This window comes from Tauraco erythrolophus, chromosome 9 (genome assembly GCF_009769465.1).
Source record: "Tauraco erythrolophus isolate bTauEry1 chromosome 9, bTauEry1.pri, whole genome shotgun sequence".
In the NCBI taxonomy this organism is placed as follows: Eukaryota; Metazoa; Chordata; class Aves; order Musophagiformes; family Musophagidae; genus Tauraco; species Tauraco erythrolophus.
In genome coordinates, this window is record NC_141473.1 from 41,250,095 (window position 1) to 41,272,294 (window position 22,200).

Sequence of the window (22,200 nt, forward strand, 5' to 3'; positions counted from 1 at the left end):
TCCACTTTCTTGTAGCCCCTTTAGGTACTGGAAGGTGCTGGAAGGTCTCCCTGGAGCCTTCTCTTCTCCAGGCTGAACAACCCCAGCTCTCTCAGCCTGTCTCCATAGCAGAGGGGCTCCAGCCCTCACATCATCTTTGTGGCCTCCTCTGGACCCGCTCCAACAGCTCCATGTCCTTCTTGTGTTGGGGACTCCAGAGCTGAGCACAGTATTCCAGGTGGGGTCTCACGAGAGCAGAGCAGAGGGGCAGAATCCCCTCCCTCACCCTGCTGCCCACGCTGCTTTGGATGCAGCCCAGGACACGGGTGGCTTTCTGGGCTGCCAGTGCACGGTGCTGGCTCATGGTGAGCTTCTCCTCAACCAACACCCCCAAGTCCTTCTCCTCAGGGCTGCTCTCAATCCATTCTCTGCCCAGCCTGTCCTTGTGCTTGGGATTGCCCTGACCTACATGCAGGACCTTGTGCTTTCCTTTGTTGAACTCCATGAGGTTCTCACAGGCCCACCTCTCCAGCCTGTCCAGGTCCCTCTGGATGGCATCCCTTCCCTCCAGCGTGTCCACAACACCACACAGCTTGGTGTCATCTGCAAACCTGCTGAGCGTGCACTCGATCCCACTCTCCATGTCACTAACAAAAATCTCCCGGTCTTAACAGGGGCTCACCTACAGTTTTGTTTTTAAAAACCCCATGACTGTGAACAGGAAAATTAGACCAGCTTCTCAAAACATCAAAGCAACTCCTCCTAGCGAGGCTAAGGAGACAGTTTCTTTATGCTTGTAGCATTCTTAGCACTCAAGAAACTCCATTTATATGGTACTTTTCTCTTGGGCAGCATAAGCTACTGTTTCATATTGAATTAAACCCGATAAAACAGAACCAACTCGACACAGAAACAACCACAGAAACCTCTCTGGACTTGCAGGGGAAAGAGAAGCTGCTAATTACAGCCTAACTCAGCTCCTTCCTGCCATAAAAGCATTAGCAACTCTGCCTTTACAACATGGATCCGCACTGGTGTTTTGTTAAATTGGGGATTTTGGTTCTCTCATACCAAAGGAGCTCAAGTGGCAGCACCCCCAGACTCCATCTCCCGGCGAAGGAGCGAAGATCAGTTGTTCTCCATCACCAAACCGCTCTCGGTTACTCTCAGTCATTTAATCTGCCCCTTAATCTCACCATTAGTGGCCACCACCACGAGGAAGCCACCCAATTTAGGCTGTGGGGAGAAGCCTCAGAGAGGGACTGCTATTTATACGTAGCACCAGCATGAGCTGCTTTGATGAACAGAAGCACATTTTCTTGCCTGAAGGCTCGTAACACCGAGCCTCTCCATTTGTGTTCCATCTTTTTGATGCTCTTGGCACTCTATTTAGGGAAGGAGTAGCTCAGGTTGTTTCTAAGGAGTATCGTGCAACAGGTTTCAGGGATGCTTGCTGATTAAAGCAGACAGTTGGGTCCAACCAGAAGGGTTTTGTACAGGCTAACCTGCTTGGCAAGGCCAGTTGCCTTCCACAGTAACACAGCTGCTCCTCTACAAGAGTCACATTCAAGCCGTGAGACGCCATCCGACCGCGGCTGGCATTCAGGCCCAGCAGGTGCTCTGCAAAACAAACAGGGATACTAGGATGTCCAGCCCCTCACCAGTTTGTCAGATCTGCCCATCAAAGCAGCTTGCGCTGTTGCTGCTAGTGGAATAACAAACGTTTTGCTGAAGTTTCAGGGGTACTGTGGGTATTGGAGAGAAAAAAACAACCCAAAAACACACACATATAGAGAGAGGTATATATGGAAACAGCATGGCAGCCAAGAGGGAGCCAGGACTCCATCCTGCCCCAAAGAAGCAGATGTGTGACACCCAGATTCCAGCAGAGGCAACGTCATGGTTTAGCCCAGCCGGCAACTAAAAACCACGCGGCCGCTCGGTTGTCCTTCTCCAGCCCCAGGGAATGGGGAAGAGAATTAAAGGGGAAAAGGGAAAGAGACTCGTGAGTTGAGAGAAGAACAATTTAATAATTAAAATTAAATTAAATTAAAAGTCATAATGATGCTAATATATGATTATATATATTAAAAATGCTAATAATATATACAAACAAGTGATGCACAGTGTAATTGCTCACCGCCCGATGACCAACGCCTGTCCCGTCCTAGCAAGTGATCCCAAAACAGTTAAGTCCCAAAATTGCAATCATGGAAGAGTGAGAGGCCCCAAAAGAAAGCAAGAGAAAGACAGAATGAGAGAGACCAAACTCCTTGGCCAACCCCCATCTATATACTGGGCATGATGTGGCATGATACGGACTACTCCATTGGCCAATCTGGCCATCAATCCCAAGTCTAAATTCAAATTGTAAGACAGCAGTTGTGGGTTCTTTGTCCCAGTCTCACTCCCTCCAGCCTGTTGTGCACCTGCACGCGGCAAAACGTGTTGGGCCACAACAACCCCCTGCAGCGTTCCAGGCTTGGGGAAGTGTGGCTGGAAAGCTGCACAGCAGAGAAGGACCTGGGGGTGCTGGTCGACAGCCGATGGAACATGAGCCAGCAGTGTGCCCAAGCAGCCAAGAAAGCCAACGGAATCCTGGCATGGATCAGAAACAGTGTGGCCAGCAGGAGCAGGGAAGTGACTGTCCCCCATACTCAGCACTGGTGAGGCCACACCTGGAGTACTGTGTCCAGTTTTGGGCCCCTCACTTCGAGAAGGACGTTGAGGTGCTGGAGCGGGTCCAGAGAAGAGCAACAAAACTAGTGAAGGGTTTGGAGAACTTGTCCTATGAGGAGCGGCTGAGGGAGCTGGGACTGGTCAGTCTGGAGAAGAGGAGGCTCAGGGGGGACCTTATCGTGCTCTACAATTACCTGGAAGGAAGGTGTAGGGAGATGGGGGTTGGTCTCTTCTCCCACGTTATGAATGACAGGACGAGAGGGAATGGCCTCAAGTTACACCAGGGGAAATTTAGGTTGGATATCAGGAAGAATTTCTTTCCAGAGAGGGTTGTGAGGTATTGGAACAGGCTGCCCAGGGAGGTGGTGGAGTCCCCATCCCTGGAGGTGTTTAAAAACCCTGTGGATTTGGTGTTGAGGAACATGGTTTAGGGACCCTGACAGTGCAGGGGGAACGGTTGGACTCGATCATCTTGAAGGTCTCCTCCAATCAGATGATTCTATGATTCTAAAACATGGGAAGCAGAAAGGTCCTTCATGTCTCAGCACCAACTATAGACATCAGTGTGCTATCAACATTCTTCTCATAAGGAATCCCAGACTAAATCCAAACCACAGCACTACTCTAACTACTATAAAGAAAAACCCTAACTCTAAACCCAGCCAAAACCAGGACAGACAGCTACAACCTGTCCCCCTACACGTGTTTTCCGAGTGGTCTCGAGTCAGGAAAGCATAAATTGATGCCCAGGGAACATCTTCACACCAACCCTGAGCGCACGAAGGATGAACAATGTACAACCACCACGGCTCTGCCAGTGTTTTCATTCCAGGCTCACCCAACAGGAACCTCGCTACGGTTTCGGATCGTTCATCCAGTGACAAAAATAACCGCGTTACTTCCCTAAATACACCGTGCAACAGGACGCCACGACTAAGGCGGACGCAGGAGGTTCTTCTCCTGGGATAAGAAAGGCTCCAGGACTTTCTGCGATCAATGACGTTATAAACTCGAGAAGATTTCAGCAGAAAAGACCTACACTATTTATGAACCACTTGCCATATCAAGATGTTCACCATAAGCCTCTGGAAGTCGCTGCTCTCGCTATTAAGAGCGCGACTATTAGTTAATCCAGTGGAAGATCCTATTTGCTACCCTACTAAGTAAAGGAAAACTCCGATTTCCCCAGCCATCATGCATCCCTAAAATAAAAAAGTAAAAAAAAAAAAAAAAGAGCAAAACCTAACAAGATCTGCTGCACTTCCCAGTACCGTGCTGAGGAGCTGTGCTTACCCAGTTTGTCTCCAGCATCCAAAAATGGACCACGGCTTTCCAGGCCTTTCGGAGCTCAATGAAAGCTGACTGCAGAAAATTCACTGGTAAATATTTATTAGCAGTTGCCATTCTCATTTTAACCTCTGGATGTTTTTAGCACCAGTTAAAAAAAAAAGACAGACCAAAACCCAAGAGACCAAATAATCCATGTAGGGATTTTCTCCTGCCTGTGCTATTTCAAAGGTCACGCTGAGATTCAGGGATGTTTTTTTCTTTTTCTTTTTTTCTTCAAATCACTGTTTAACTTCTTGTACTGGAAGCATTAAATTACACCACAATGTCAGACTGGACTGTGCAAGAAAGTAAACCTCTTAGAAAGGAAGGAGACATGGATTTCCATGGGAAATAACAGTTTCCAACACAAATACTTCACCAGGAGTGAATCCTATATAGAAGTGAATCCTATAATCCATAGCGGGGAGCAGAAATCCCAATTTCTTTGCCTTTCCATGTTGAAGGCTATGGGACTCCAGGAATACAGGAGTACCCCACACCAGTACACTCTCTACAAGCTTTTCTGAGTAATCATCTCCAGGCTCATATGACCTGTTTCATCCATCTAAACTCCCCAGAGGTGTTCAAAAACCTTTTTCTCCAGCCTTAATTGCATCTTCACGCACCAAAACAAGACACACTATTATGGTTCAACAATAATTTTCCTGTCCACGCCCACTCCTTCCACTTCCACCAGCAGAATAGACCACAAAACTCTTAACAGAGGCAACTGCTCAAGCCCTACCCTGTGCAGACCAGAGTGGCCAACGTTCCTAGCAGCAGCTTCAGGACAGACTGGTATTACCACCAGATGGTTGTCACAGTGGTACGTGAGGTCTTACCGTGGACCAGAACTAGTCCAAGATCTCCAGGCAGCACTGATACAGATCTTCTGGACAGCAGATGTGGTGTTCTTTATTTTCCTTCCCATAAAAGTAATTCCTTAGGTGCAACCCAGACACTCCAGGGGTGTGTTTTGGATAGTTATGAGGCCAATAGAAAATAAATACATACATAAATAAAAGGCTTTCCCCAATAATTCTGGCCACATCAGCATCTACGTTTATTCCTTGACCAACCACGTCCAAAAAAGACCAGTGAGAAGCAGTATTCCTGGGCCTCACAACTCTGGCACTCTTGTCTACAGTCTTCCCTTCCTCCAAATGATCATCAGTCCAAGTAACACGTCCTTAATTCAGCGTCCCTCTCCACCCTACAAGCTCACCACCGACTGCTGGAGTCCCACAAGCTGAATGATGTGGCTTTCTACACTTTCTGGAGTCAACAGACTCTTCAGTTGGAGCCAGATAAGTTGCCTGTCCACAGGAAACCAGCTCACAAGATGCTAACGCTGGGGCTGCCGGAGCTGACTCCTCTGCTCCGGAGCTTTCCCTCTGACATAGTATTTCCTAGACAAGGGAAGAGATCGTGGCAATTCTCCCCGGAGAGAGGATGTCAGCACAGGCTGAGCACAGCATCTCGAGACCTCATTTCCTACCATGCTGGCGTAAGACCTCGTCTTCCCTCCGGGTCAGAGCTGTAGTTTGGTTGCTGAGGATACAGTTTGGTTTGTTTTGAGAGTTCTCCCCCTCCTTTGGTTTAGGTTTTTTTTTTTGTTTTTAAACCATAAACCTACATCCTCATAGCTCAAAAAAATCAAAAGCTACAGCAAAGACCGTCACACAGCTTCAGTTCCTTGCTTAAATTCAAGATCTCTGTATTAATTCACTTTGCCACAAATCACAACCCTCCTCTCCCCAGCCCCAACTTTTCTAATTAATCGCTGCAAGCTCTGGTTTCCTCAGGTGAGCACCTTCTTTCTGTAGGAGAGGTCTAATGTTTTTTAGCAGGGTCATACCAGTATTTTGCATGAGATAATATAGAGAAAACAGCTTGTTGTTAACCATTTCAAGACAGACCAGGAGCCAGCAGTTCCGAGTGTAAAAGCAATCACAGGCTGAGAAGCGTGAGCAGCAGCAAACACTGGAGGTGAAAACCACAGACAAGTCAGGCTTTCGTTGGGAAAAAGCAGCAGCTTGACCTGCAAGGTAGCTGATAGGTTTTAATCTTATCTAGATGAAGGCACAATCCAATTATTTTGTCTACCTATTAGATACTCCACACATACTTAAAATTTTTAAAATGTCAAACATCTGGTTGCAGGGTAGCCATCCTCTGACATCAAATCGATGTCCGCTCAAGTATTTCCATCTTCAAAGGATGTTCACCCACCTGCCTCTGAACTAGGTACAATATTTCATCCTCAAAGGCAAACTTGCTATTATTTGTTTCTATAATATTTAGTCGTGGACTTTAAACTCCTAAGCTTTCTTTTGACACTTGGTTTTGTTTCCAGCACAGTCACTGGCTGCATACAGTTCGTATAATTTACATTGCAGCAGCTTTCCACATCTACTCTGCTCTCGTGAGACCCCACCTGGAATACTGCCTTCAGCTCTGGGGCCTCCAACACAAGAAGGACATGGAGCTGCTGGAGTGGGTCCAGAGGAGGCCACGAAGATGATCCAAGGGCTGGAGCACCTCTGCTATGGAGACAGGCTGAGAGAGTTGGGGCTGTTCAGCCTGGACAAGAGAAGGCTCCGGGGTGATCTTATTGCAGCTTTCCAGTACCTAAAGGGGCTACAGGAAAGCTGGAGAGGGGCTTTTTACAAGGACATGTAGTGACAGGATAAGGGACAACGGCTTTAAACTGAAAGAGGGGAGATTTAGATTAGATCTAAGGAAGAAATTTTCCCTCTGAGGGTGGTGAGGCACTGGAACAGGTTGCCCAGAGAAGTTGGGGCTGCCCCATCCCTGGCAGTGTTCAAGGCCAGGTTGGATGAAGCTTTGAGCAACCTGGTGTAGTGGAGGGTGTCCCTGCCTATAGCAGGAGGGTTGGAACTAGATGATCTTTGAGGTCCCTTCCAGCCCAAACCATTCTATGACCATACCTGTATTACACTGCTCTTTATTTCCTCAGCACACTGCAAGCTCACTTTCTTTTTTTAGCACAATTCCTTCTTTCCTACCGTCACGAAAGCCTGGTAGGAGAAGGGCTTCTGAATTCTCTCTGCTTCCAACTAGCGTTGGCAAGGTCAACCCTAGTATCCAAATGAGACACCAAAAAGCACATCAAAAATCATATAGACTATTTTATGGTTCTGACTGGGCTAAAAACCTACCACCAGCAGGTTCTACTGAACGAAGCTTTAATTTTACCGTTTTTGTTAGGCATCTTTCATAAATGCAGGAGTTTCCTCGGGAGATACACCCAAATTCCCTCTCCAAATAAAACAGTCCTCGCACACATTGTTATCCTCAGAAAGGTGCAGCGTTTCTTTATCTAAGAACTTTACATTCTTTATCTTTGACTTTTTCTAAGTCAAAGCCACTGCCATCAGTAACCAAAAGACAGGCCAAGTGCTTTTTGTGCCTAAGCAATTTATGCTTCAATCGTCTTAATCTATGCAGAAAATGTAGGGAAAAAAGCCAAGTACGGCTTCATAAACTCCTGCTGATTCCTGCCGTAAACAGGCTTCCTTTTTTCCTGCAATTACAGAAGAGGGATTTTTCCCCCCCCCCCCCACTTTCAGTTGCCACAAGCAGCCCATTGTTCGGATTTAAGCATGCAGCAGCACTCCTGATGCAAACACACAGCTCCCATTAGCACGCCGGACTGCACATAACTCCGAATCCGACGGAAAGCAATTCAGTCCCGTTACAACAAGAACTTTGTGCTAAATACCTGTTCGGAGCAAAGAGAGAGACATCCCAGCTTTGGCACAGCTACAGAGACAACAGAGCCCCTGCATACCAGAGAAGACCTGCAGTATTTCCAAATATCCAAGTGCCTGTCCGGATGTTGTGGATCAGATGACAGCTTTGCAGCCTGTTAAGAGCAAACATCCCGCAGATCAATTGCCCCAAATCCAGGAAGTCCAAAATTGCTCAGGACTCCGTCTCTGCGCCTCCCCGCACACAAACCCCGCGGTCGCATCCTCTCGTGTTCAAGAAATGATTCACGACTCCGATGGACCCACCAAAATGAGTCATCCCTCTGCACGGGAACCTGAATTCGGAAAGCTCCCGCTCCGTGCCCCCTGCTACGGGAACTGAAACGCTGTAAAGCTCGCTCGTAGCTGTGGCAACAGCCAGAGCAGATCCTGCCACACTGCAAAACTTCACCACAGTCTCCTCCAGCACATGTGAGCTGCATGCGAGCAAAACCACTCTTTTTTTCTTTTTTTTTTTTTTTTCCCCCCCTCCCTAAGTATCAACCGAGTTTCTGAAAGCTGTTCCCATCCCTAAGGCAAAAATCAAACCAGCAGGGCAAAGCTTAGCCAGAGTTACATTGCTTTAGGAGGACTTGTACTAGCTGGGCTTGAAGGTGCTTAGAAAAAGGGGCCAGAAGAGTTTGGAAACACCACGCAAGAAGAGGTTCGAGGTCTGCAAAGACTATATCCACTGCTGAAATGAGGTGAGGAGCTACTGTATTTGCAGCCTTGAGCTCCAGGCTGACCAGATCACACCACTGCTGCTTTAATGCAGTGAAGTTAGCAGTGCAGACTCAGGCATACAGGAGAAAATGGGTTTAAGTGCCACATTTTGAAAAAAAAAAAATCCGATTTCTAAAGAATATCAGCACATCTGAATGCAAAGATATGCTCCCCAAGAGCTCTTCTTGGGAGATACGTCAGATGTTTCTAATTAAGATGCAGCCAGTGAGTGCACATAACAAATCAAACGTTAATAAACAACTGGCAGGGGGAAGAAAGCATCTCTAACGAGTTTCCAGCAGCAAAGCCGGCATGAACTGCAAGACCTGCACTGCACATTTCTTCTCACCAGCTTCGGTGAGAATTTTACCTGAGCCCAACAGATGCTTGCAGGACACCCACTTGTGGTTTGCAACAACTTCTCAGAAAAGCTTCAATACTCTGAATGGCAAACAGAGTAAAAGCCCCAACCGACGCTTCCTGCGTGTCAAGAAGTTTAGAGCTTCTGGTCTTCTGGGTTTGGGGGGGGTGTTGGATTTATTTTGGAGTAGGGGTTGTTTGTGTGTTTTGTTGCGTTGGTTTCTGTCCGAGTTTTTGTTGTTTGCTTGTCAGTTTGGTTTTACTCCGTCCTAACCTTCACCTATTTGTGAGCAGAGCCAATCTAACCCCACAGTCAGGTTATTCTATCTGGCAGCAAAGCAAACGAGCTAAAAACGAGGGAAAGGGAGAGTTACCATGGGATACCAAGATGCGTCACTTCTCTTGGCTCCCTTGGCGCCACGTGACATCCCAGCCGTGAGCGAAGAACTCAGCAGATGGGATAGAAAAAAAAAATATAAATACAGAAAGGTCTCTAGATCATAGCAAAGTTTAGGCTTTTATAGCCAATTTGCTAACTGCTTACAGCTACGGAAATGCAGGCAACAATATTTATCCATAAACCAAACTATCTGCCTCTTGCCACTGTGCAATAAATACACGCTCTCCCTTCCAACAGTCACCATGCAGGCTTTTTTTTGTTCCTTACAGGAAATTTAGTCCAAGCACGTTCCGAAATACTGCCCTAGTTATCTTCAGGAAGAACTAGCACTTGCCTTTCAGAGGCAGCAGAGCAGGTCAGCAGTTTCCACCTTGCTCATAAATACAGAAGCAGGCGCTCCACAGCGACAGCCACGAGCAGTCCGAGGTCAAGAGAGACCAGAAGCGGGATAAATCCCTTGGGATTTACTCTCAAAAAGTTATCCCGGAGGTCACCAAACCCAGGCCTCGGGCTGGAGCCCACCGAACCACGACTCTCTTCATTTGCAGGGTACTGCTGTTCAGCAGCCACGTGTGCGCTCGCCCCACTGCGATTCCCACCCCACTCAGTCCGACATCCATTCCTAAACACCTCCTGCTCCCAGTCTTCCTTCTCCACGCAAAATTGTAGAGTGGTTCAGCGTTGGATGTTTTTCCTCCCCCCTCCTTTTACAGCCAGCAGTTTCTTTCCGGCGTGTTAAACCAGCTCGGATTCAAAGGACATTATTCCACCTCCCTCCTCCTCCACCTCCCAAAGCCTCCCAACACCCACACGCTGCTGAGCGCCAAAATCTCCAGGGAAATGTGGTCCTTGCACACGCCAGCCCAGCAAACCACCTCTCTGTAGTAAAAAGCAATGCACAGCATCCGAAAAACCTTTACCCTTCGAGCCATCCCAGTGACTTCCAGGGCACAATCCCAGAGTTTCAGCTCTGCCCAAACATTACGTCACGCCGAAAATCGAGCTTGCAGGGAAATGCTGAAGCCCGTCTGCCTCCGGTGCATCACGGTAACTCAATCGTTACCCCTGGCACCGGCTGGCATGCTGCCACCCCGACTACCCAGCCATTAGCACGCTCCTATCAGCTCCAGATTGCAAAACTCTGGTCAAGTAACACAGTGAATTACCCAAGCTGCTGTAAAATGCTCTTAAACACCAACTTGTTGTCACCTGAATCATTTGCTACTATGGACCTGCTTCCCATTAGCTACCAAAAATACCAAACAACACAGAAGCCAAGAAATCCCACGTTTAATCTGCTCCTCCGACTCGTATTCCCTGCGTTAGCACACATCTCCACGACGCGGCCTTTGAAAACAGCCGAGGATTTTTTATTACCTACTTACAAGATAAAGTTTCACATTTCTGCTGCAAGTTCAACACAGATGGCGTTACCTTCTTCAAAACACGGCTTTAATTCCTGAATTTAATTCCCTGAGCCAGGAGACTGTATTTAATAGCCACGGCTACACTTTACCCAGCCTCCTTTGAACCTCCAACCTTCCAGCAACATACTGGTGCGTAACTGCGCAACACCAAAAGAAAAACATCACTGAAAGAAAAACTTTCCCTCCTTTAAGCTTGTTGGTTCCTTGTTTTATTTGACACTTTTTTTTTTTTTTTGGAATGGGGAGGGCCTGGCTACAGTCACCCTCTGCTCACGCTTTGCATAACATGCCTCTTCCCACTTCCTCTGCTCACAATCGTTTCTTCTCCGCGCAGAAGAGTCAAAGTTTATTCTCCTTTTACATGACAGTTGCTCTGTGCCTTTGATTACCTTTGCTGAACCTTTTGCTTTTTGGAGATGGAGGACCAGCTGGCATTCAAGACATTGGGAATGATGGAGAAAGAGATTTTTTCTTTTTCTTTTCTTTTTTTTTTTTTTTTTTTTTTTACAGTAGCTTGTTGTTTGTTCTCTGCCACTTCACTAGTAACATCCATTCATTTACTAATTTCACTTTATAGCAATTTTCCGTCTGTGGATCTCCAAATTCAGAAAAAAAAGCCTCCCAAGAGCAGAACAAAACCCAAATGCCAGTGTTGCATGCACAAGCATCAGGTTTCAGACAGGAAAGAGCCTAGAAAGTACAGTAACCTCTTCATCTCTCACAATGGCCGTTTCCAAAACTTCATTTCAACCACAGCAGCAGAGCAAGGTGTTAATCACATCCTTGTCGGTGAGTGACGAAGACTTCCAGCCTTCCTCCATCCTTTCGCTCCCTTCTACTGAAGTACTCACCTCTGCCAATCATGCACACCTTGGGAACCACCTGCTTCTTTTCTATGTCCCAACCCAGGGGTCACAGCAAGTCCTGGAGAAGAAGGAGCAAAAGCACCAGTGCCCTGTAGGTGGCAAAGCCAAAAGAGCAGGGAGGAATGGGGCAGAGGAGAGAAGGGAAAATGGATTTCATGTTCAGAGCCAGCAAGCCTGCATTCAGAGCCCATGAGTTCCATACAAAACAAGTAAAACGTGCACCTCAAGCTGCTTGTGCTTTGAAAAAAAAAAAAAAAAAAATACTTTGGTCACCTGTATTTATTATTTCCTGATGCAGTATTAGCAAGACGACCCCTACTGAGGCACACAGGAAAAACAAACAAACAAAAAAACCCCAAAAAAACCTAACCCACACAACTGCTTTTTTATTAGTAACCAATTGCTGCTTTACAGCTTCATTGACCTTGTACCACATACCAGGTTTGTCACCTCACCTATGCTCAACACGGGCTTTTTTCCTCTTTTCATGTGGAAACAGATACCCAACACTTTCAGTGTCATTAATAGTCACAGCACACCAAGGGACAGAGCTGTATCCTGAAATTCCCGTCTGGTCTGCAGATTTGGTGACCTCCTACGATGAGGCTACAGCGTTGGTGGATAAGGGGAAGAGCAGCTGACATAGTCTACTTGGACTTGTGCAAAGCCTTTGACACCGTCCCACACCACATCCTTGTCTCTAAACTGGAGAGACATGGATTTGATGGATGGACCACTCAATGGATAAGGAATTGGCTGGATGGTCACACTTAAAGAGTTGTGGTCAACGGCTCAATGTTCAAGTGGAGACCAGTGATGAGTGGTGTTCCTCAGGAGTTGGTATTGGCGCTGGTGCTGTTTAACATCTTTGTGGTGGTCTCCTTTATTTCATAACTTTAAGACAACATTCACCCTAGATAACATTATTAAAATTTGAGGAGGGAGCCATCTATTTGTTATAAAACCTTTCCTGACAGAATGCTTTGGGAAAATCTTGAGGGCAGCAGGCATGAAATCAGTGTATTTTCATGCATCACTTGCCATTTTGTGACCATAACATTTGTGTGGAAGTATCATGGGATACTGCGTGCAGGATACTTACTGCTCTAAAACCAGAGCAAGTCAATGCACTTAAAAGAATCCAGCCTTGGCTCAATGATCTTACCACTCTGCTAAAAAATCTGCCACCTAACCGGTAGGTGATCACAGAATCATAGAATGGTTTGGGTTGGAAGGGACCTCAAAATCATCTAGTTCCAACCCCCCTGCCATGGGCAGGGACACCCTCCACTACACCAGGTTGCCCAAAGCCCCATCCAACCTGGCCTTGAACACTGCCAGGGATGGGGCAGCCACAACTTCTCTGGGCAACCTGTGCCAGTGCCTCACCACCCTCAGAGGGAAGAATTTCTTCCTTCTATCCAATCTAAATCTCCCCTCTTTCAGTTTAAAGCCATTGCCCCTTGTCCTGTCACTACATGCCCTTGTAAGAAGTCCCTCTCCAGCATCAGACCGAACTGCTTTAAGGACAGAGCTGTCCTCCTGCTTCCATAGACCTGCCCAGAGCATTAATCCTTAGGAGTTCTGAGCAGAGAGCTCACACGTTGGCTTTGAGCAAGCTGACGTCCTCACAAAGCAGAACTGCATCCTCGTGCTCAACATTATTGGAGTATGAGCAAAATCTTTTTGAGAAACAGCAGCTACAACATATCTACTCGGCTTATCTCCTTTGTAAACAGCTTTTAAACTGCCAGGTACAGCTATGATTAAGGAGCAGCTGGAGATGAGAAAAGACATCCTCATGACTGCTGACAGGTAAGTTCATTCGAGCTTCAGCACAAGCATTTAAAGATGAAAGAGCACAACAAGGATGCTGAAAGACGACTGACAGCTTGAGGAATACACACCACTTTTCAAATCATTTCTGTGATGTAGGGTAATGTTTATGATCACAGCATTCACTGGGAATTAGATCATCCATTTAGCTGCAAGTTTGCAAGATCAACTGTCTGGGGACTTTAAACAGGATCAGCAAAAACTGTAGAGCATTGCAAAACTGGAGTCAGTGCCTTTGCATTCTTGGTATTCAGCTGCCTGCCTGGAGAAACTTCACAAAGGCTAAAACACAGGGTGGGGGGAACCAAAACATCAAGATGAAGAGCAAGTTGAGTGCTGCAGCTGATTTCAGGAGCGACGCATGCTGTCTGTGTCGAAAACTATGCCCAGACCTGTTTGTCTGCCTGGATTTCGCATCTGCTGCTGGCTTCATTTAAATGCTTTTCCTGCAAGATTATTATTTTTGGAGCAGACAGAGTTTGAAGAACCAATACTATGCCAGGGTGGTTGTGCTGTCAGATGTAGACCATCCAGATCTTTGGCAGGGGGCAGACACAAGTAGCTGCATCAGGCTGAGGAGGGCATCAGCGACAACATTCATAAAACATCCAAAGCAACCTCGTAAGCACAGTTAGCAGATCCTCATAATAAAACCAGCGTTTGTGCAAAGCCTGTTCCTCACCTTTTCTGCCACCTGCCTTTCAAGATGTGCCACATAGCTCAGGGAGCTCCCAAGGCCATATTTACATGAGCTTTCCAAGAAGTTATTAGTAAAGCTTGGGGAATTTAGTGATGCGTCAATGTCTGGAGACAGCTGCAACGAAGCTCCACGATGCAGAAACGGGTAGGGAGGAACCAAAAGGTAGGAGCATGCTCTAGATGTAAGTCTGCCAAGATGTAGCTTGGATGCACACACGATTTGAACAGTTGGGACAGTCACAGAGGACTCTGGTGACAGAGCAGATATCCTCTGTTGGGACTATAAAATCCCTCAGCGTTTTAATAGCTAAGGATGGGTAGAATATTTGCTATGTATTTATCACCATGGAGCAAAATATATTAGATACAACAACTTGTCTTCCTAAGCAGTACATGGAAATCTGTCAAAACAGTTGCTGACAGCCTTTCAGCTTTTCACTGGAAATGGGGACAGCAGAGGAAGGGGGAAACAGGCCAGGAAAAAAACTCTTTGTGTTCTAAAGCATCTCGAGGGGAAAAAAAAAAAAACCAACAAAAAAACCAACAAACAACTGAGAATAGAGAAAACCATTTAAGAATGAACTGAAACAAAGTGAGTCTGTGTCTGCTGGGCTGCAGACTAAGGGGATGCTCAGATTCATCCAACCCCTCAGCACCGTTTGAACACCGAACACGGAAAACCCAGACACAAACCAGAGAGCAAAGCAAGATTAGCCATCAGCAAGACGGCATTCCCCTCGGGAATCCAAATAAACAAGACTTTTTGAACTATTTCCAGCCCGACTTCGGCACAAAGGAACATTTGCACTTCAACGTAAGGGTTGGCGTGCGAAGAGCCACGAAGAGCCACGGGAACAGTTGAACACCAGCTGCTCAGCCTTCAAAGGAAGCCAAAAGAGTTGCAAAAGAGCCGTGCTGTACTTCAAAGCAGCAACTACCTTTCAGAGAAAGGCTAAACTTTATTTCAACTTTATTTACTTTCACTCTTCAAGCACTTGAACCCGAGTAGAGCACACAGGTTGCTATCAAAAGTTTCAGTGTTTGCTGGGCGCCCTGTCCCGTCCCTCAGGTGGATGATGGGACACTTGAACAGAGCTGGGATGGCATGAGCCATCAAAGCCCAACTGAAAGCTCACGTACAGGAGGGCCAAGCAGCAAAAACTCAGTCAAAGCAAAAAAGAAGCCTGAGCAAAGAGGACGCAAAGCAAGATGGAAACCCCGTTTTCTCTTGGAGAATTGATCAGCACACCCTTCTGGGAAATCCCATCACTTGGGCTGTCTGGTGTGAGTCAGTCAGAGCCAGCCTCAGGACAAAGGAACAGTCATTTGCCAATTCAGTTGGCAAACAAATCCGGAGAAGGAAGGTTCCTTCTTTGGATTAAGAATTGATCAGCAACAGATACGGTCTATTTTCAGTAACTGCAGCCATTTCCTGCTAGCACATCCTTCGCCTTTTCCGAGAAACAAGGGAGCAGCTACGTGTCTGAGGGCAAACAAATCAGGAGACGAGTGAAACTATCGAGAGCAACCTGCTCTACACTACTCACCTACCAAGAACCAGCGAAGCTACTTAACAAGCACCAATAGCTACAAAATCTATCAGAGTTGAATCTGATCGATCCAAACAAACTGAGCACGGGGAACACACAATATCTGCTCCAAAATTCAATTAAACCTTCAGTTTTGGATAAGTGCCCAAGACGTCACACCATCGCTTCTCTCCTCGGACTCCTCGCTCCTCTCTTGGTATACGGTTGTTCTGTTAACACGGGAGGAAGTAGCGGATCAGATTATAGTCTGGATTCAGGCACTCCCAGGGGAGAGGCTGTTCAGGAGGGCCAGTTGTGATAGGACAAGGGGTAATGGTTTTAAAACAGAGGGAGGTAGATTCAGGTTGGATATTAGGAAAAAAATTTTTACTATGAGAGTTGTAGAACACTGGAACAGGTTGCCCAGAGAGGTGGTGGATGCTCCATCCCTGGAGACGTTCAAGGCCAGGTTGGACGAGGCCCTGAGCAACCTGATCTAGTTGGAGATATCCCTGTTCCTTGCAGGGGGGTTGGACTAGATGACCTTTGGGGGTCCCTTCCAGCCCTAACCATTCTATGATTCTATGATTGCATGGATTCACTCTTCATCCTCCTCACCTTTTAAACGCAACCTGGGGGCTTTGTGTTTGTACCAAACCACTTAGGCAGATCCTGCAACATCCACTTGCCTTTCCCACTTCTTCGGGACAGTCCTGATGCGCGCAGCTTGCGCGTCTGGAAAAACTCGGGGGGAAGGTTAGTAGGGGAGTCAAATGGTTTGGGTTTTTTTTAAACATCTGCTCTAGCCAACTGTTGCCCATTTAATTGGGCAATCTGACAGCTGAAAATCTTGGTGCCTGTTTAACTATGGAGTTAGTCTGCACTGGAATTTAATTTTAACCATTCCAAGGCCTTGCTCTACTCATACACATGTTTATTTCGGAACTTAGGCAAAAATATTTTCAAAAGATACCACATATGCTGAGGCTCTGTTTCCATGGAGTTGAGTTTGGTAGATGTAAGCATTCTCAGCAGTAACAAGCTTAAACAAAAAATGATTAAGGGACACAAAAATTGAGTTCCAGCCACAAACCACTGCTTCATACTGCACTGTCTGCTGTAAAGAGCCACTGCTACACCGTCATTATATGGCAATCGGCGTGTTTGCTTTGCTCTCCCAGTCTAGAGAGCTGCCATGGCCAGAACCATGAAGTGCTACATAAAAGTAACGTCAGGTTTTTTCCTCTTTCAAAGCCACTGGAGTTGAAATTTCAGAGAATTCAGCAAGCAGCTACATCAAGCACATACAGTGTCAAGCTGGAGGATGAGTATATTTATACAACAAAAGGCTTCCGGGATTATTTTAAGGCTCAAGTTCTGCAAAGCTAACAATTGAGGAAAGGGATGTTTTCTCTTTGTTTAAAAAAGTAATACTCATACCAAGGGAAAAAGAAAAAAAAAAAGCCATTGAAGAGAAAGCAGTATCTTGATATTGCCCTAGATTAGATCCCTAGATTTCAGCAACGAGTGATCCACGTGCTTTGTGATCCCCTTAGTTTGGAACGTATTTTGCCATGCACTGAGACAAACACACAAAAAACACAGAGGTCCCAGACACCAAGTAATATCTTCGCAGAAATTACAAGGTACGCCACATGCCCGACAGTATTTGGTTGGAATCGTTTCCATTTCACATGGAACAAAGCAGCCTTGCACCTCCTGGGCTGTACCTGTTGATATTCAACCCCTATTAAACCTGCATTAAACTTTAAGTAACGGCTTCCTACATTATTCATAACGCCTGTGGAGTGGACCCAGGGGAAACAAAAGCTGAATCAATACAGTGACATGAGGTGTCTGGTAAAAAGCGTCTTCCACCCTTAATATTTACATCGTGGAAGGAGGGTGGGGAAAGGAGGGATTCTTCAGGACTGATCACAACAAGCCCAGATATTACAGTTTGTCCAGAACAGCTATCACATAGATGCCAGTGGTCAGAAAGCAGCAACTGCAAAACGAAAACCTGCTCGTAACGAATCACCCTACGTGCAACACATGAAAAAATATCCGTTCCCTCAAATCCAGCAGCGTTGGTGGTTAGTCATGGCGTTTTTCTCATGATTTCTGATTGCTGATGGTGTTTCTTACAGTATTTTTCATACATCCTAACTGTACAACACTCAAGATGGAGAGGTGTGCAGGACCGGGGCATCCGTAGGAGAGGGGCTAAAACCAACTTTCCCAAAAAACTAATTTGCTCGAGGCACTCAGAGGAAGAATTACAGCTGCATTAGGAAGAATCACAACCAAAAGCTGCTTTTCTGCTCTGTCCCTCACCACAACCTCTCAGAATCAGCCAGTTCAGTCTCACTAATAGCCAAGAACATTTGGAGAAAAAGGGAGCAGCTTTCCCAACCAAGAACTGAAGGCATGAAAGACTTGGTTCATTCAATGTTAGTCACTCAGCTTACACACAAACAAATAACAGTCTTAAAACCACAAAAATCTCTCTCAAAATCTCCACGCCCAATAGCTCCGCTTTTATTTTCTGATTCTTACAACACCTCCTCCTCTAGCTCTTAAATCAGCCATGGAGCTTTCCAGCACAGATCAAACCCAACAAAACCACGAAAATCTTAAAAAGACGCCTTTCAGCAAATCCTTGCACAGCTTCAAAGGATTCTTAGAAGTCAAAAACGTAACTACAAGCAGCAAGAAAAGGCATACGCTCCATTTATTCCCTCTTTGCAGGTCATCCATCTACGTCAAAGCCAGAACTGGGAACAGAAACCAGGTATTCCAGCCACCAGTCTGGTTGTCTACCCAATATATCACTCCAGTTTCAACAGCCAGAAGAGCAAAGATTCCCTTCTAAGTAGGGTTTCTGGAGCATTTATACACACCATACATCTTCTCAAGTTTTGCTCTCGGTTATCCTTACCTGGAAGCAGGAAAAAGGAACGGATCTCAGTCATCTCTCAGTGGACTTTTCCTAAGATTATATAATTTAGTACTGGAGTTAACCTGTTGGTGTAAATTTTTTTTTTTTTTTTTCCCTCGAAAGAAGAGAGTGCCAGGTTGGCACAAGCAACATCTAAGCTAACGGAATATGGAGGGAATCACCATATTCTCTACTCAGCCATCCTTTTTAATGAAAGCCTCACTTAAAGAAACCAGCCAGAGCAGGTGCCAAAGGAAACAGTGCCACGCAGCTGCAGGACATCAAGTCAGATGACATAAATACACAAGGGAGGACCGTTGAGGGCTGCCAGTGCTGAACGTTACCACTGGCACTCATGCAAAAAATGATGGAGCCAAAGCAAAACGGATATCTGCCTGTGCAAGCCCAAAACAAGAACTTATCCAAACTCAAGTCACATTTCATATCGGTTTACAGTAAACAAAGTATTGAAAAAACACACCGCTCCAAAACATACGTGCCTGAAACAGCAAAATTTATTTACTTACCCGGAATTGCTTTTCTACCCAGAGCACTCGATTCATCAGGTTAGGAGCTCACTGCCAATATGAGAGTCAAAGCTCAGAAGACCTGCTGCTGGCTGCTTCTCATGGAGTCATAAGAGTCACTATTCAAAAAAACAAATACAAGCGATTCCATATTAAGAAGTAGATCTAACAGCAACCTTTTTATTAAAACATCAGGAATTACTAGGATGTGAAGATGACCTCAAGGTTTACCAACAGCTGGGATATACAGTAAAGACCATGCTAAGATGGACAGCTGCATTTTAAAAATAGTATTTCCCAAAGAACACAGAAGGAGAGAAGATCCCTGTGTCCGAATAAGATCTATAAGCAGCTTTCACTGGATCTGAAGGAAGCCCGGAGTGCTTCTTCATCCACTCTGTGGCACCCCACGGAGAGCCGATCCACTAGTTGCCATGTGCACCAGCCTTCCTGCAGGAGAGTATCTTGGACATGTGCTCATTTTTCTCCCAGCTTGCACCAGGCGAGAGCGGTTTGGATGAGACCACCACTCCCAGAACAACGTGGGAAATGGAGCTGCCAGAAACGAGCCGCTGACCACCTGCTTTGGTCCAGAGGCACTGTAGACCAGAAGCCACCTACTCCCAACATCATGGGAATCCCAGTGCTTAGTTCTCGAAAGCCATACCCAGTTCCAGTGATACCCAGAGCACCTTTTCTTTCATTAAAAGAGGAATCATAGAATGGTTTGAGTTGGAAGGGACCTCAAAGATCAGCTAGTTCCATCCCCCCTGTCATGAGCAGGGACACCCTCCACTACACCAGGTTGCTCAAAGAATCAGGCAGAACAACTCTTGGGGTACACATTGCCACTTGGAGCACAAACTAAAGAAATAAATCTCAAAATTTTCTGTGAAGGGAGCTGGTACAGCCACCCAGGCATCACACAAGACAACAGGTTTTGCTGACAAATAAGCTGATGCAGGGGCAGTGGAGGAGGAAGGCTGAAAAGTCGTTTCTGCTGGTGTTCAAGATAACCAAGATCATTTATGAGAGAGAGGAAGCACCTCAACCGAAGCAAAGACAAAAAGCAAAAACCAAAATGCACATGACCAAACCCTTCAAAACGCAGCACCCATCTGACTTCTGCACAGTCAAAGGTTAAAGCTGGCAGCGGTGGACAAACCACTGGCCTCGTGGCTGGGAAGCAAACACACTCCTCATCCAACCTCCCCAGCTTTCAAGGGAGACAAAGCCACGGGCCAGATTTGGAAGAGAACCAGCCCCCTTCTACATGGGGCTCTGCAGGGCTATTTCTATTAAACTTCTGGATAAGGGAAAATCAAATGGTCTCCCCGCTCTGTTCACATTAGTTCGGAAACTGGGATTCATACATTTCCATTCCAATACTACAGGGAGCGGGTAGGGGGTGTGGGGGGAGGCAGGAATAGAGTTCTGCTTGCTGAAGCAGAAGCCAACCCAAATATCGACTCCCGGGAAGCACGCAGTCTGCAGCATGGCAGTTCTGCTTCCTTGAACTCCTTTTTAGCTACGTTGAAGATGACTTGGAAATTCAGTTTTGGAGTTTTACACTGCATCCTTGCCTTGTCTTCAAGATAACTCCATCCAAGTGCTTCAGGCAGGGTGCTGTGAGGCACCTCCCGCTCCGAACACCCACCCTGAGCACTCACCAGCACAGCCTCTGGAAGACTCCTCTATAATGGGATGGAAGTCAAATGGCTTTTGTCCATCGGGACACAGCCATGGCACACTGCCAGCAGCAGAGCTGCTCAGTAAAAGCCTTGCCACCCTGCCCTGTTTGCTGTAGGACTGTAGTAATAAAAGCTGGTGATTACAAAACGTAAGACAAGTTATCCAGCCCAGGAACACCCACCAGCACGTCTTTGGTAAGGAGGAAGACCCTGTTTCCATGAGTAACTGCACTCCTATCTTGCAACAACAGCTGCCCTCCCAAACACATCGCACTCTCTCTGCTCACAGGCACTCACTCCTCTGCCAAGTTTGATGAAGCCCAAAAAGCCACCCATCTGCTGGGAGCAGCAGCAGCGTGAACTGCCAGAAAGCCAGCCTGCCGTACCGCTCCCCACATCCAGAGGGAAAGCTCCCAACTCCGTGTCCCCGCTCTTCCAGGAAGGATGGATGGATCCCCCTCGATGCAAGAGACGATGGAGCGTGAACTGGCACTCGAACGTAAACACACGTTTTCCATGAGCAAGTCATGAATCAGCTGCTGAGCACCGCGCGCGCTCTCAAGGCACGCGGTACCAGTTGCAGCCTCTTCCTCACCAGTGCAAAGCCACACAGACCCCGTAAAGACACGTTTTCTGCCGCATACAGAAATTATTTCTGAGACGGTTAGAAGAAAGCAGAAGCAATTCACGCTGACAGTTAGCTTCGCTTACGACCAAAGCTACACTGATAGCAGAACTGTGTGGCAAGGTTCGATTAGAGCTCGTGCCTATCTTTCTCGTGACACACACAGCACTTCATTGTTTGTTGTTTCTTTTTTCTTTTTAAACTCTAACGTGTTATACACTTTTCAGAATAAAAGACCTACCTTACCTAAATCGATTAGCCTGGACGCCAAACGCCTCCATCCTCCATTCCTTCCCGCAGAGGAAGATCCTTCTGTTTGCACGGCAGTGGCTTCTGCTCTGCTGGAGTACAGGCTGCCCAGTTCAGAGCCCAGTTCCCTTCAACTGCATTTTAATATCCTTATGGAAGTAGCTCAGCTCCTGGAGTTGCTAAGCAATAGCGAGCCTGAGCGGCACGAGAGGAGCCCACTTCTATTTTAGCGCATAACGTGACGACGTTCGGCTCGCTGTGACACCACTTGCTCTAACATCCGCAGCGTTTCTTGAATGCAGAAGCACCACCTGAGAAGCAATTCTGGTTTTAATGCTACAAAAATTAACTTCTGAAGTGACTTGCCAGTCTTGTTCTCCATATGCCTCTATGCAAGGCCAGGTTGGATGGGGCTTTGAGCAACCTGGTGTAGTGGAGGGTGTCCCTGCCCATGGCAGGGGGGTTGGAACTAGATGATCTTTGAGGTCCCTTCCAACCCAAACCATTCCATGATTCTATATCACAAATAGCACCCAAACACCCTCCAGAATTATTCAGAATACATGC

The 22,200-nt window shown here is 46.5% G+C and overlaps 1 long non-coding RNA gene across 1 annotated transcript in view; it reads right to left on the minus strand.

The window, feature by feature from the left end:
- LOC147528279 (uncharacterized) overlaps window positions 1–22,200 on the minus strand; it is a 65,002-nt gene that overhangs the window by 37,725 nt on the left and 5,077 nt on the right. Inside the window, exon 3 of the long non-coding RNA XR_015222326.1 lies at window positions 19,069–19,187. This is a non-coding gene — a long non-coding RNA (uncharacterized LOC147528279). The remainder of the gene's footprint in view (window positions 1–19,068; window positions 19,188–22,200) is intronic.